The following is a 14,029-nucleotide window of genomic DNA, read 5'->3' as shown; positions in this document are numbered from 1 at the left end:
AAAAAGTGTAAATTTGTCCTTTTTATTGGTGAGAGATACAGAGAGAGAAAGATAGAGAACGGAGAGGCAAAAATATATATTTAGGGGAGTAACCTATCCAAAAGTAGAAAGTTGTCCCGTTTTTTCTAGTTGACGATTTGGTCACCCTACTCACTCATCATTGATTAGGTGCTTCCAAATGAGATAGGGAATTGAAACTCTGCATAATGGTACGTACCTACCTTATGTAATGACCTGTGTAAGTAAAGGTTCCAAATTTAAGGAATGTACTATGGGGACTTTTTATGGGCGAAACTCTCCATAAAGGTACACTATAACGGATTGAAAATGAAATTTGAGGAATTTGCTACGGAAATTTTTTCATTAGCAAAAAAACTGTCCTTACAATCAGAAATCGGGAACGATTCCGTTATTGAACACATCATGTGCATTGTGATAATGTTGTCAATCGTCTGAGTGGTCGAGTTGGTGCCCTTCTCGCTGGTCTATTGGCTACCACGTGCGCCTTTGGTGTATGGGGTCCTGGGTTCGATTCCCGGTGGAAGAGCCTTTGGAATCTTAACTCTCCTCGATGTTTCTGTGTTCGTGTCCCTGTCGTTCTAGGTTAATAGAAAATGAGCTAAGGTCACTGAGAAAAATCCGTTATCCGGGTAGCGGTATAGTGTACAAATATACAGGATCCTTATGTTTACTACAGAAATCAATACTTAACATACGTTATCCATATGCTACATACGTACTGCTCTCTTTCTCGCTTAGATGTTACACAATGTCGTTGCAGGATGTCTGACATCTAACAGTCTTCCGTATATTACGTACGTCAGCTATAAGTTACATACGGCCATCTGTATGTGAGATCCTGACCGCCTACATAAAGTCTTTTCGTTCGTGTAGAAAGTACGTTTATTCGGAACACTTATACGGAAAGTACGTTCAAATATACTTTTTCAGTTATACGTTTAGTGTACGTTAAGTCCAACAACTACAAGATTTACACATGTAACAAACGTTTTTACGTACGCCACATACAGTTTTTCTGAGTGTGCGAGTAAAATAAGTGAGAGCTAGTAATAGGTAGTTAAGCAAGTTAATGAGGCACGTTCTGTGAATCAGTTAACTTTTAAAACCGTGGACTAAGACACGTACATACTGCCGTAAATTTCGTGGTTGGAAACTCAGACTAGGAAAGCCAATATTTTGTCTTTTTTCGGTGAATATTTTTCCTTTATTGCAGTCATTGGTATTAAATAGATAGTGAAATTAATTTGATAAGTAAGATAATGTTGAGGTGAGAATGTTTAAAATTAATGTAGTTTTTGAAGAAATGAGAAATCCAATTGTTCGAATTTATGTGAGACATTTTTACAAACGGTAACAAAATGTAACCGATTTCGTAAATATATTGGTACCAGAGTTATATTATAGTTACCACACTCGTTATGTAAAAATGTTCTTGATACTTCGTGTCTCCATCTGTGAATAGTGTGAGAATCTCTTACGTGTCAGCCTTTTCATCAACAGTGAATTTCGTGCCTTTGCTCTTAATATTTCCTGAATTTGCCCTTCGGGGGTTCGCCCCCACACCCTCGCCTTTGCTCGTCCTACTTCCTCACACCTCTTAAGCTTACAATTCCCGAATTTCAAGTTTCTTTTCCTATTTCAACTATCTAAAAGATAAGATTTTGTATTCCGGGAAAACGCCTATTTAAATAACATGGTGATTTCTTCATCTCCCTTTAGACTCCTTAAAAATTAAAAATATTCAATTTTAGCAATTTTCCTGTTGGTTAGTCCCGGAATCGTGCCAAATTTCATCATTCTAACCCTGCCGGAAGTGCCTAAACATTTTGGGGTGTAGAAGACGTCCAATATAAATAACATGGAAGTTTTTCTGTTCCCCATAAAACCACTCTAAATTTATATATTTTCATTTTTACTGACTTCCTTAGGTAATACTAACGAAAACGTTGAACCATACCGAATTTCACGTTTGTATTCTAATTTCAAGTACCTAAAATATGAGATTATAAGTCCAAAAAAAGGCCTATTTAAATAGCATGGGGAATTTTTTCATCTCCCCTTTAGACTCCCTAAAAATTAAAAATATTAACTTTTGGCAATTTTTCTGTCGGTTAGTTCCGAAAAACTACAATCACGTCAAATTTAATCATTGTAGCCCTACAGGAAGTGCCGTATAATTTTGGGGTGTAAAAGGTGTCCCATATAAATACGTACCATGGGAAAGATTTTTCAGTTCCCCATAAAACCACTCTAAAGTTGGAATTGTTTATTTTTACTGATTTACTTAGGTAATACTAATGAAAACGTACAAGCATACCGAATTTCAATTTTTTAAATTCTAATTTCAAGTTCCTAAAACATGAGATTATATGTCAAAAAAAAAAAAAATACCCATTTAAATAACATGGGAAAATTCTTCATCCCCCTTCATCATTTCAACTTTCCACGTCAACCGGAAGCACCTCTTTAATTTATGTCAGTTCATGTAGTTTTATATACAGTTAGGATATGTTGGTGGCAAATATTATTAAGTTTACAAGCTATTTGAATGGTGTATATCATCGGAAGGAAAACCCGAGGCAGTATGAAACTGCGCAACATGCGCGTCATGTGATGAACTCCGTAATTTCGCAATGTGAAAAGGTAGAGAACAACTAGGTATATTGAAACACGAGCTATGTCTAGTGATATAGCAGCGAGGATTCAGCATCAAGGGTTTTGGGCCCTGTTGATACTCTTCGTATTTAGGTAATGAAAAATGAGATGTTAGCGATCGTGATTTTGTAGTTCGGGTAAATGAATTGGAATCTTGTTTGGACATAACGCCCTGACAGATATTTAATAGAATAAATCCTTCCCGCTGTTCTAGTGGCTAGCATGTGCGCTTTTCTTGTACAGGTCTTGGGTTCGATTCCCGGTGGGAGTGCCCTTGGGAACTAATGTTGTATGTGACACACTATGACTCTTTTAAAAATGTACAATTTTAAATTTAAATGCAGCAATATGCCACAATTGAGAATTCCAATATACGATATTGACATGGTGAACTACAAAAAGAAGTGAAATATGAACAAAAACACCAGAGGTGCAAAAAGTGCAGCCAAGTTCGTCAGCCTCAAAAAGTGTTGAGATGAGGATGGATGAGCCAAGTTCCTTGGCCACTGCATCTGAAAGGAACACTGGAACTTGGCGCGAGGTGTCACGGGAAATGATGTTAAGGAACCTTAGGGATAATGGTGGTGGGCGTGGTGGGTTTGGGACCACCATCAACCTTAGGAATATCAACTTTGCTAAGGCGCTAAGGCACATATACAGTATACTGCAGTAAGATTGGTGGTTCGAAACCCAGACAAGGAAAACTTATATTCCTCGACGAAGTGTCAAAGTAAATGATGCTAACGAGCCTTAGGGATGGTGTTTGTGAGCGTGGTGGATTTGGGGTTACCACTAGCCTTAGGGCTGAAATGTCCCGGCCGTGAAACTAGGAACAGACATCTTAATGTATTCGAATATGTTAGACACTTCGCGCCAAGTTCCAGTGTTCCTTTCAGATGCAGTGGCCAAGGAACTTGGCTCATCCATCCTCATCTCAACACTTTTTGAGGCTGACGAACTTGGCTGCACTTTTTGCACCTCTGGTGTTTTTGTTCATATATGTAATTACAAAATAAATGTTATCATTTACTGTTCAGCTTCTTTTGGTTCACCCTGCATATGTATAAAATGAAGGTCGAATTGTTGCGGTACTAGTTTACGACCTGACCTTCAATGATTCCACACATAATAACACACTTTTTAACTCCAGTCAGATGCTGAACTAAGTAAAATCAAGAATCATGCACTGCAAATGTAATACATAATCGTAATTGAAAAGATAAAAATTAAAATTTTAAGGAATCAATATTAATGCAAGTTAACGATTAACGGAAATTCTAATTGATTAAAAAAATAATATTACTCACTCTCATACAACGAGAACAATACAGCGTATTGTGTGAAATCTTGAAATCAGATTGTTATCAAAGAACTACGCTATTTTCTGCTGACTGAAAAAGTCCACAAGCAAGAATTTTTGGAATGATTAAAAAAAATGTATCAAAAGATTGCAATTTTGGCCAATAATTAGTTTTTGAATCAGGGGCCACAGAATTTTTGAACGGCCCCTAAATCGAGTTTTCGCATTTTTTACGGAATAAGCACATCATACTGAGTTGAGTAATAGTTTGGGTTTGGCTACACTGTATCTAGTTGTCCAGATATAAGGCGTACAAGAAAATTTTTGATAGAAATATATTGAATCTTTTGAATCATTATTGAGTCAGAGGCAACAAATTTTTTGAACGACCTAAATCACGTCCGTCAAGCTGGCCCGCACAAATTTCATATTCAAACTAAAACAGTACCAAAAATTTGTACCCAATATGTACCAATTTGTACTACTAAAATTAGAATTTGTACCCCCACCAATTTCGAAAAAAATTGAATTTTTGATGGCGGGCCAGCTTGACGTCAAGCTGGCCCGCAAAATTTATTTTTCTTTCCAATTCGAACATAAACGGTACCAAAAATTTGTACCCAACATGTACCAATTTGTACCACTAAAATTAGAATTTGTACTCCCACCAATTTCGAAAAAATTGAATTTTTGATGACGGGCCAGCTTGACGTCAAGCTAGTTCGCATAATTTATTTTCCTTTCCAATTCGAACAAAAACGGTACCAAAAATTTGTACCCAATATGTACCAATTTGTACCACTAAAATTAGAATTTGTACCCCCACCAATTTCGAAAAAATTGAATTTTTGATGGCGGGCCAGCTTGACGTCAAGCTGGCCCGCACAATTTATTTTTCTTTCCAATTCGAACATAAACGGTACCAAAAATTTGTACCCAATATGTACCAATTTGTACCACTAAAATTAGAATTTGTACCCCCACCAATTTCGAAAAAATTGAATTTTTGATGACGGGCCAGCTTGACGTCAAGCTAGTTCGCATAATTTATTTTCCTTTCCAATTCGAACAAAAACGGTACCAAAAATTTGTGCCCAATATGTACCAATTTGTACCACTAAAATTAGAATTTGTACCCCCACCAATTTCGAAAAAAATGAATCTTTGATGGCGGGCCAGCTTGACGTCAAGCTGGCCCGCACAATTTATTTTTCTTTCCAATTCGAACATAAACGGTACCAAAAATTTGTACCCAATATGTACCAATTTGTACCACTAAAATTAGAATTTGTACCCCCACCAATTTCGAAAAAATTGAATTTTTGATGGCGGGCCAGCTTGACGTCAAGCTGGCCCACACAATTTATTTTTCTTTCCAATTGAAACAAAAACGGTACCAAAAATTTGTACCCAATATGTACCAATTTGTACCACTAAAATTAGAATTTGTACCCCCACCAATTTCGAAAAAATTGAATTTTTCATGACGGGCCAGCTTGACGTCAAGCTAGTTCGCATAATTTATTTTCCTTTCCAATTCGAACAAAAACCGTACCAAAAATTTGTACCCAATATGTACCAATTTGTACCACTAAAATTAGAATTTGTACCCCCACCAATTTCGAAAAAATTGAATTTTTGATGGCGGGTCAGTTTGATGTCAAACTGGCCCACACAATTTATTTTTCTTTCCAATTGAAACAAAAACGGTACCAAAAATTTGTACCCAATATGTACCAATTTGTACCACTAAAATTAGAATTTGTACCCCCACCAATTTCGAAAAAATTGAATTTTTGATGGCGGGCCAGCTTGACGTCAAGCTGGCCCACACAATTTATTTTTCTTTCCAATTGAAACAAAAACGGTACCAAAAATTTGTACCCAATATGTACCAATTTGTACCACTAAAATTAGAATTTGTACCCCCACCAATTTCGAAAAAATTGAATTTTTGATGGCGGGTCAGTTTGATGTCAAACTGGCCCACACAATTTATTTTTCTTTCCAATTGAAACAAAAACGGTACCAAAAATTTGTACCCAATATGTACCAATTTGTACCACTAAAATTAGAATTTGTACCCCCACCAATTTCGAAAAAATTGAATTTTTCATGACGGGCCAGCTTGACGTCAAGCTAGTTCGCATAATTTATTTTCCTTTCCAATTCGAACAAAATCCGTACCAAAAATTTGTACCCAATATGTACCAATTTGTACCACTAAAATTAGAATTTGTACCCCCACCAATTTCGAAAAAATTGAATTTTTGATGGCGGGTCAGTTTGATGTCAAACTGGCCCACACAATTTATTTTTCTTTCCAATTGAAACAAAAACGGTACCAAAAATTTGTACCCAATATGTACCAATTTGTACCACTAAAATTAGAATTTGTACCCCCACCAATTTCGATAAAATTGAATTTTTGATGGCGGGCCAGCTTGACGTCAAGCTGGCCCACACAATTTATTTTTCTTTCCAATTGAAACAAAAACGGTACCAAAAATTTGTACCCAATATGTACCAATTTGTACCACTAAAATTAGAATTTGTACCCCCACCAATTTCGAAAAAAATGAATTTTTGATGGCGGGCCAGCTTGACGTCAAGCTGGCCCGCACAATTTATTTTTCTTTCCAATTCGAACATAAACGGTACCAAAAATTTGTACCCAATATGTACCAATTTGTACCACTAAAATTAGAATTTGTACCCCCACCAATTTCGAAAAAATTGAATTTTTGATGACGGGCCAGCTTGACGTCAAGCTAGTTCGCATAATTTATTTTCCTTTCCAATTCGAACAAAAACGGTACCAAAAATTTGTACCCAATATGTACCAATTTGTACCACTAAAATTAGAATTTGTACCCCCACCAATTTCGAAAAAAATGAATTTTTGATGGCGGGTTAGCTTGACGTCAAGCTGGCCCGCACAATTTTTTTTGTTTTCAATTCGAACAAAAACGGTACCAAAAAATTGTACCCAATATGTACTAATTTGTACCACCAAAATTTGAATTTGTACTCCTACCGATTTCGAAAGAATTGAATTTTGGATGGCGGGTCAGCTTGACGTCAAGCTGGCTCGCACAATTTATTTTCCTTTCCAATTCGAACAAAAACGGTGCCAAAAATTTGTACCCAATATGTACTAATCTGTACCACCAAAATTTGAATTTGTATTCCTACCGATTTCGAAAGAATTGAATTTCTGATGGCGGGTCAGCTTGACGTGAAACTGGCCCGCACAAATTATTTTTGTTTTCAATTAGAACAAAAACGGTACGAAAAAATTGTACCCAATATGTACTAATTTGTAGCACCAAAATTAGAATTTGTACCCCTACCGATTTCGAAAATATGAATTTTTGATGGCGGGCCAGCTTGACGTCAATCTGCCCTGCTCAACACATTTTTCTTTCCAATTCAAATGAAAACTGTACCAAAAACTTGTATCCAACATGTACCAATTTTTACCACGAAAAGTAGAATTTGTACCTTTACCCATTTCGAAAAATTTGAATTTATGTAATTTTTTAAACTATACCTTATCTTGGGCAAACCAGGAGGTAGTGAACAGTACCGAATAGACAATATTTTAATCCGAAACAGATTCAGAAACCAAGTAAAGCTCTGTACAAGTTTCTCAGGTGCAGATGTGGGCACAGATGACTCTAATTTCTACAACACATATTACAAACAAAAATTCAATTTTTTCGAAAATGGTGGGGGTACAAATTCTAATTTTAGTGGTACAAATTGGTACATATTGGGCACAAATTTTTGATACCGTTTTTGTTTCAATTGGAAAGAAAAATAAATTGTGTGGCCAGCTTGACATCAAGCTGACCCGCCATCAGAAATTCAATTTTTTTGAAATTGGTGGGGGGTACAAATTCTAATTTTAGTGGTACAAATTGGTACATATTGGGCACAAATTTTTGATACCGTTTTTGTTTCAATTGGAAAGAAAAATAAATTGTGTGGCCAGCTTGACATCAAGCTGACCCGCCATCAGAAATTCAATTTTTTTCGAAATCGGTGGGGGGTACAAATTCTAATTTTAGTGGTATAATTTTAGTGGTGGTAAATATTGGGTACAAATTTTTGATACCGTTTTTGTTCGAATTGGAAAGAAAAATAAATTATGCGAACCAGCTTGACGTCAAGCTGGCCCACCATCAAAAATTCAATTTTTTCGAAAATGGTGGGGGTACAAATTCTAATTTTAGTGGTACAAATTGGTACATATTGGGTACAAATTTTTGATACCGTTTTTGTTCGAATTGGAAAGGAAAATAAATTGTGCGGGCCAGCTTGACGTCAAGCTGGCCCGCCATCAAAAATTCATTTTTTTCGGAATTGGTCGGGGTACAAATTCTAATTTTAGTGGTACAAATTGGTACATATTGGGTACAAATTTTTGGTACTGTTTTAGTTTGAAAATAAAATTTGTGCGGGCCAGCTTGACGGACGTCCTAAATCGAAGGCCTACAAGAAAACTGTTGCCTGAAATATATTAGATCTTTTGATCCAACAAAAATAATCATGTGATGTACTATCTAATATTGATTGTTTAAAGAAAACACTATTTTATTTCGTAACTCTTTTTGTTTTTTGCCGTTAATTCAGATAAAATTAATTCTTATTTCTAGTGATTACCTATGAAATTAATCAGAAAGCAATTAATTAAGAGTAATTATTTTTTAAATTATAGATTTAACGATTTTTTTAATCTGTAAAGTACTAACTATCAATGTGGAAGTTTGGTTAGAAGAGACATTGCAATTATTAAAATATGTTTTGATAATTGTTTAACTTCAACTTACAGTACTGATTGTATTTAGCATATTACTCTGTGTGCGTTTAGATTATGTGTAATGGTCTATTATTTTATACAATAAAAATGTTTTTTTTTTTTTCTTTTTTGAACGGCCTAAATCGAAGGCACGTTTATGCCGGCTCGTCTAAAGCAGAGGGTGATGATGAGAGATGAATGAAATGGTGGAATGAAGAAAGTGGAAGAAAACGGAAGATCCAGAGAAAACCCACGCATACAGTATTTGTCCATCACGAAATTCATTTGGCGCGAACTGGGATCGAACCAAGGAACTACCATTGAGCCACCTAATCCCCATATTTTAATTAGGTGAATTTTATTGTTGTTTCATAGTTACATTCACAGGTGACTGAAGTAATAACTAAAAGTTCCACACTATAAAACACAGTGTATCGAATAAATTATTAATAGTAGCCCCACATAGCGTAGTCGCTAACACTCTCGTCTTTGGTGCGAGCAATCCCGGGTTCGATTCCTGGTGGGAACATTCGGTTGAAAAGTGTAAAAGCTTTTCAGGCGAGCCATCCTCAGTGAGGTTTTCCTGAGTTCCTCATTCGCACCAGACAAATGTTGGAATGGTACCCAACATATAGGTCCCAGGCCGCCTCCTTCCTTCCCTTTCGTCGAATAGTGTGATCACCGAGAAACGTCATCCCTCATGGGACGTGCTAGCATGAGCATAGAAAAAATTTTAAAAAAAAAATGAAATATTTAAATTTTACATTCCAAGTGTATGCCCGCAAATACATGGGCATAGATGCCGAAAGCCCAGATTTTTAATTCATAATCCTAATGTTAAATACTTTAATTTATTGTTATTAAATTTTAGTAATATCAATAACACAGGTACTTTATTATTATTATTATTATTATTATTATTATTATTATTATTATTATTATTATTATTATTATTATTATTATTATTATTATTATTTGAACATTATTCAATTTGATCTATATTTGTTTTACAGAACAACTGAGAAGGTGACTTATTATCGAGAACCAGGCCGGTAGCCAGCCCAAAAATGTAAGGGGGTCGGTAGAAGTTAGGGAGGGCCGACCCAACCATATTATAGTTCATTTGGAAGCCTACCGTGAAAAATTTAGGGGTGACAGTGAAAATTTAGGATGGTCCGCCCCCTAGCCCCCCGTGGATACGGATCTGTCGAGAACCTTTATCTTGTGAGCGTATTTGTGTGGTTCTGGGTTCGATTTCAAGAAAGGAACACAATGGTTGATATTGAGAATACACCATGTGGAAATTGTTTGCTTTTTTGTTTGGAGTTTAACAGGTTGACTGCCAAGGTCAGATGGTGGTTAACACTCTGTGGGGCCAAGTAATAAAAAATTGGGAAAATGAATCAACATAGTACGCCCATTTTGACGCCATTGTTATAAGCGCCGGTTGCTTTCTAGGACCAGGCTACGAGTATCGTGTAACATTCTGGAGACAAAAGATTATTTTTTACCATGTTAATAAGGGACAAGTGAAACTCATATACGGGTATCGCGACTTGAAACAGCAGGTGAGGTGAGACACAAAAGTGAGTATCACGACTTCACGAATGACAGTACTTGAGACCCAATTTTGGGTCTCATAGCAGCCGACCTGTTAATATACCATTTCAACAATGAAATTATAATGAATCATGGACTGAAAAGATCTGCTTCGTATATGAAAAACGCGAAGCTCACGCTTCAAATCACAAAAATTGTATTGCTACAAACTAAGAAAGTTGTACCCATACAGGGATGCAAACAGGCGGATTTTTAGTACACAGGTTTTGTCTAACTGGGGAATATTAAATTTGGCGGAAGAAATGTATAGTTCAGAGCCAGAATGATAAATTTGGTGGTAGAAAAGTTTATTTCATGGGCAAATTGGTAAATTTGGCGGGAGAAAGATATATTTCAGGATCAGAATAATAAATTTGGCAGGAGAAAGGTATATTTCAGGGCCCAGAATGGTAAATTTGGCGGGGAAGATGTATATTTCAGGGTCAAATTGGTAAATTTGGCGGGAAAAAGGGTATATTTCAGGGCCAGAATGGTAAATTTACGATAGAAAGGAATATTTTAGGGAAGAATGTTAAATAGGGGACAGTAATAAATTTTTGGGAGAAAGAATAATCAACTTGGGGGGTTGATCCCAAGCTCTTAGGGGCACTGGGTATCCGTGCAGCTTTATAATAATCAGTATATTAAGTTTTCTTCCTTTAGTGATATAATGTAATTTTTTTCCCATTGTGATTTCCCTCAATAACCGCCACGGGAAGTAGTTAACACTAGTCTAAAAAGCCAGATATAACGGTAATTATCTCAGCTGTGCTGACCGTACATCACGTAATTTACAATATAATAGAATTTAGTTACTTATTTAAGAATGATTCTTGATCATGTTGTAGTCCAAGAAACACTATTGCAATCCAATAAGATAAATTATAATGCTTCTGTAACAATTGTTAGAAGATTTCCTTGTAGTTATCCTACAACGTCATTGCTGAGAATGGTAGTTAAATTTGAAATAAGTAAACAATCAGATCGTAATATACTAGTGGACAGTGGCATATTTAGCGGGGTGGCTTCCGGGCTTAATCCCCCCCCCCCGAAATCTTACTTAGTATAGTAAAGTAAATGAAATATCTTGCAGAATTGTCACATTTCCAGGCAAAGCCCCCCCCCCCTGAAAGTTAGCAAAGCCCCTCCCGAAACAAAATCGTAAATACGCCACTGCTAGTGGGGTACGCACAGGGCCAGCTCTATCATATTATGCAACACTTGTATTTGCGGCAAGTTTCGAGGAAATGCAAAATCTGTCATAGCTATATTATTTAAAATAAATAATTCTTTTTCCAAACAGACTTGATGATAGTATTTAAATTTACTAAGCGGATTTTGTATTTGAATACTTCACTCATAAATCATGTTTAGGTCTCATTAGTTTAAGGTTACATGCATATAGCCAAATCAAATGGTCAAACATATCCCAGCATAAATTGCTTGATTGTTGTCAAACACAAGAACTCAATTCTCTCGAACAGTAGCGAACACCTGTTCCATTTAATTAGTTTTGATATGAAAGCAAGTATTTGTCACAAACTTTAAAAAAAAAAAATAAATAAATAAAAATAATAACAGATGTAGAAGGAAAATCAAGAAATAAAGATAAAAGAGCTACTTGCACTGGAATTGCAAACTGATATATTCTGATTGAAGCTCAATATTGAATTCTACAAAAAGGATTACAATATTTCCTTTGCATGTGTGTTTGCTTTATCTTTCATTAACATAATAGATTATTATTTAAAGAAAAACAAATACAATGAGATTGTATTTGTAGTGTTTAGCCTTTCTGAGTGCGAATGGCCTTTTCCTCCCCTTTTGTGGTTCACGACGGAGTAACATACTTAAAAATCGTGGCTTTTAAGATTTGTTCTTTCTGGAGAAAGGGGGCGGCAAATTACCTAGAGCCGGCCCTAAATACGTAGAAGTTCATCAAAGAAAACAAGTTCAGACCCCAAGTTCAGGTGTTTGTATACATACGTCAATATTGTAAATCTTTATTTATTTATTTTTTTTGCATAATATCTAATTCAAGGGGGGAGTTGAAACCCCCCAAACCCTATATTGCGTATACCACTGTATACTACCATTTTAATTAATTTCTTTTAGGTGCACTATTTCCCTCATTATGTTTGTATTAATATTTTTGTATTAATAATTGGTAAGTTGTATTCAAAATAGAACAAATGATCATAATTTTAAAACTTTGAATATTAACATTTTTGAAAAATGTTTCAACTATGAATTTTAACCTAAATACTTAAGGAATACGAAAATTTCCCTAGCAACTACACCATTAGAAAACATGACTCTAGGAGAAAACTTTTACATGAGAAAAATACTTACCAAAAAATTGTCAATATCACAGATTTGATGAATTGAAAACACATAAAAAAGACAAAAATCACAATAATTCACTTTCAAATATTGTCAATCATGCTTTCGGCTATTAAAATAACATATTGTAAGAAAACTCAAGAAATTTGTACGTATTAAAACCAGTTTTTGCTTTTTTCCTTGGTGTTGGTCCACGAAAGGCAAGATTACACAGCCAATAGGCGTCATGCAGGTAAGCCATACATTCACAAACACAGAAGCTAAAATATCACATTATTCCCACACACACACACCGCAACATCTTGGGAAACCTGCTAGTTTAAGAAGCCCTCTAGCTCATCCTTTTTTTTTTTTTTTTTTTCATGCATTAATAATTTCCTGTAACCTTGGAAAAATTGTGTTTATGAACAAAGACACCAGTTAGCAGCACTTACTGCGGAACAAAATTCGCCATTTAAGTGCATTTATTCATCGCAAATAAGAACTTCAAACATTATAAACAAACAAGGCACTTCTTGTTTGGGTTTGTTGTGAGTGCATCAGCCTTCTCTAACGGTCATTTACATACGATACGTGAAGTGAAAAGGAAGAAAACAAACATATTTTGTTTCCAGAGATTAAAGGTATTTCATACAGTCAAGTGTTGGAATCAGTGGCGTTCACTAAGGTTAGTTTCCGGGTTTTCACCCTCTTGCTTCAACATGATATTACGGAAAAATAAACATTTACTTTTCTAAGGTATATAGACAAAAATCAAGCGTGTTCAGAAACAATATGCGCTTGGGAGCTTGAAACCCCCTTATTGAAATTCTGGGTACACCACTGATTAGGATATTAATATGAATTAAAATTATGTTCAAATTACAAGGATGAGCCATAAGACTTGCAATATTCTGGTACACAACATTCTAGTATTTATTACAGTACAATGAAACCATGTTAATATTCAGAGTATAGCTCCTCGTGTTAGATTGTCTGGAACCACCTTCCTGCCATTTTCTCGATTTCACGTCGATATCACTTCTTGTCTTTAGAGGAAATAAAAAAAATAAATAATTAAATAAAACAGGTGCTATTACCACTTCTTGCTGATAGACGAGGCATCGTGATTACAGGAAGTACACCATGAACCGAAACAAGTTGTAACCCTATGCCAGGTGTGGAATCAATTCGAGCCATAAAGTTTCTGAATTGTTTGTTGTGTTTTTCGAGTCGACTGTGGTTTTCTGTTATCCTGTTACAGCTGGTTATCCTTTCAGTTCACAAAGGCAGGATAATTTTTGGCGTAGCGCAGCATTCATCAGCAC

The 14,029-nt window shown here is 35.6% G+C and overlaps 1 protein-coding gene across 3 annotated transcripts in view; it reads right to left on the bottom strand.

Moving 5' to 3' along the window:
- The window catches only part of LOC145692849 (uncharacterized), a 118,670-nt gene extending 105,413 nt beyond the window's left edge, over nucleotides 1-13,257 (bottom strand). For 2 of the 3 annotated variants that reach the window (XM_081768363.1, XM_081768366.1), the window contains exon 1: nucleotides 12,732-13,255. The gene's annotated coding sequence lies outside the window, so the exon portion shown is untranslated. Of the gene's footprint in view, nucleotides 1-12,731 lie in introns of all 3 variants that reach the window. The other variant, XM_081768367.1, reaches the window with a different exon arrangement.
- Nucleotides 13,258-14,029: the final 772 nt, after the last annotated feature.

Source organism: Thermobia domestica, chromosome 8 (assembly GCF_964235325.1).
Source record: "Thermobia domestica chromosome 8, izTheDome1.hap1.1, whole genome shotgun sequence".
Taxonomy (NCBI): Eukaryota; Metazoa; Arthropoda; class Insecta; order Zygentoma; family Lepismatidae; genus Thermobia; species Thermobia domestica.
This window is presented reverse-complemented; position numbering and strand designations above follow the sequence as displayed.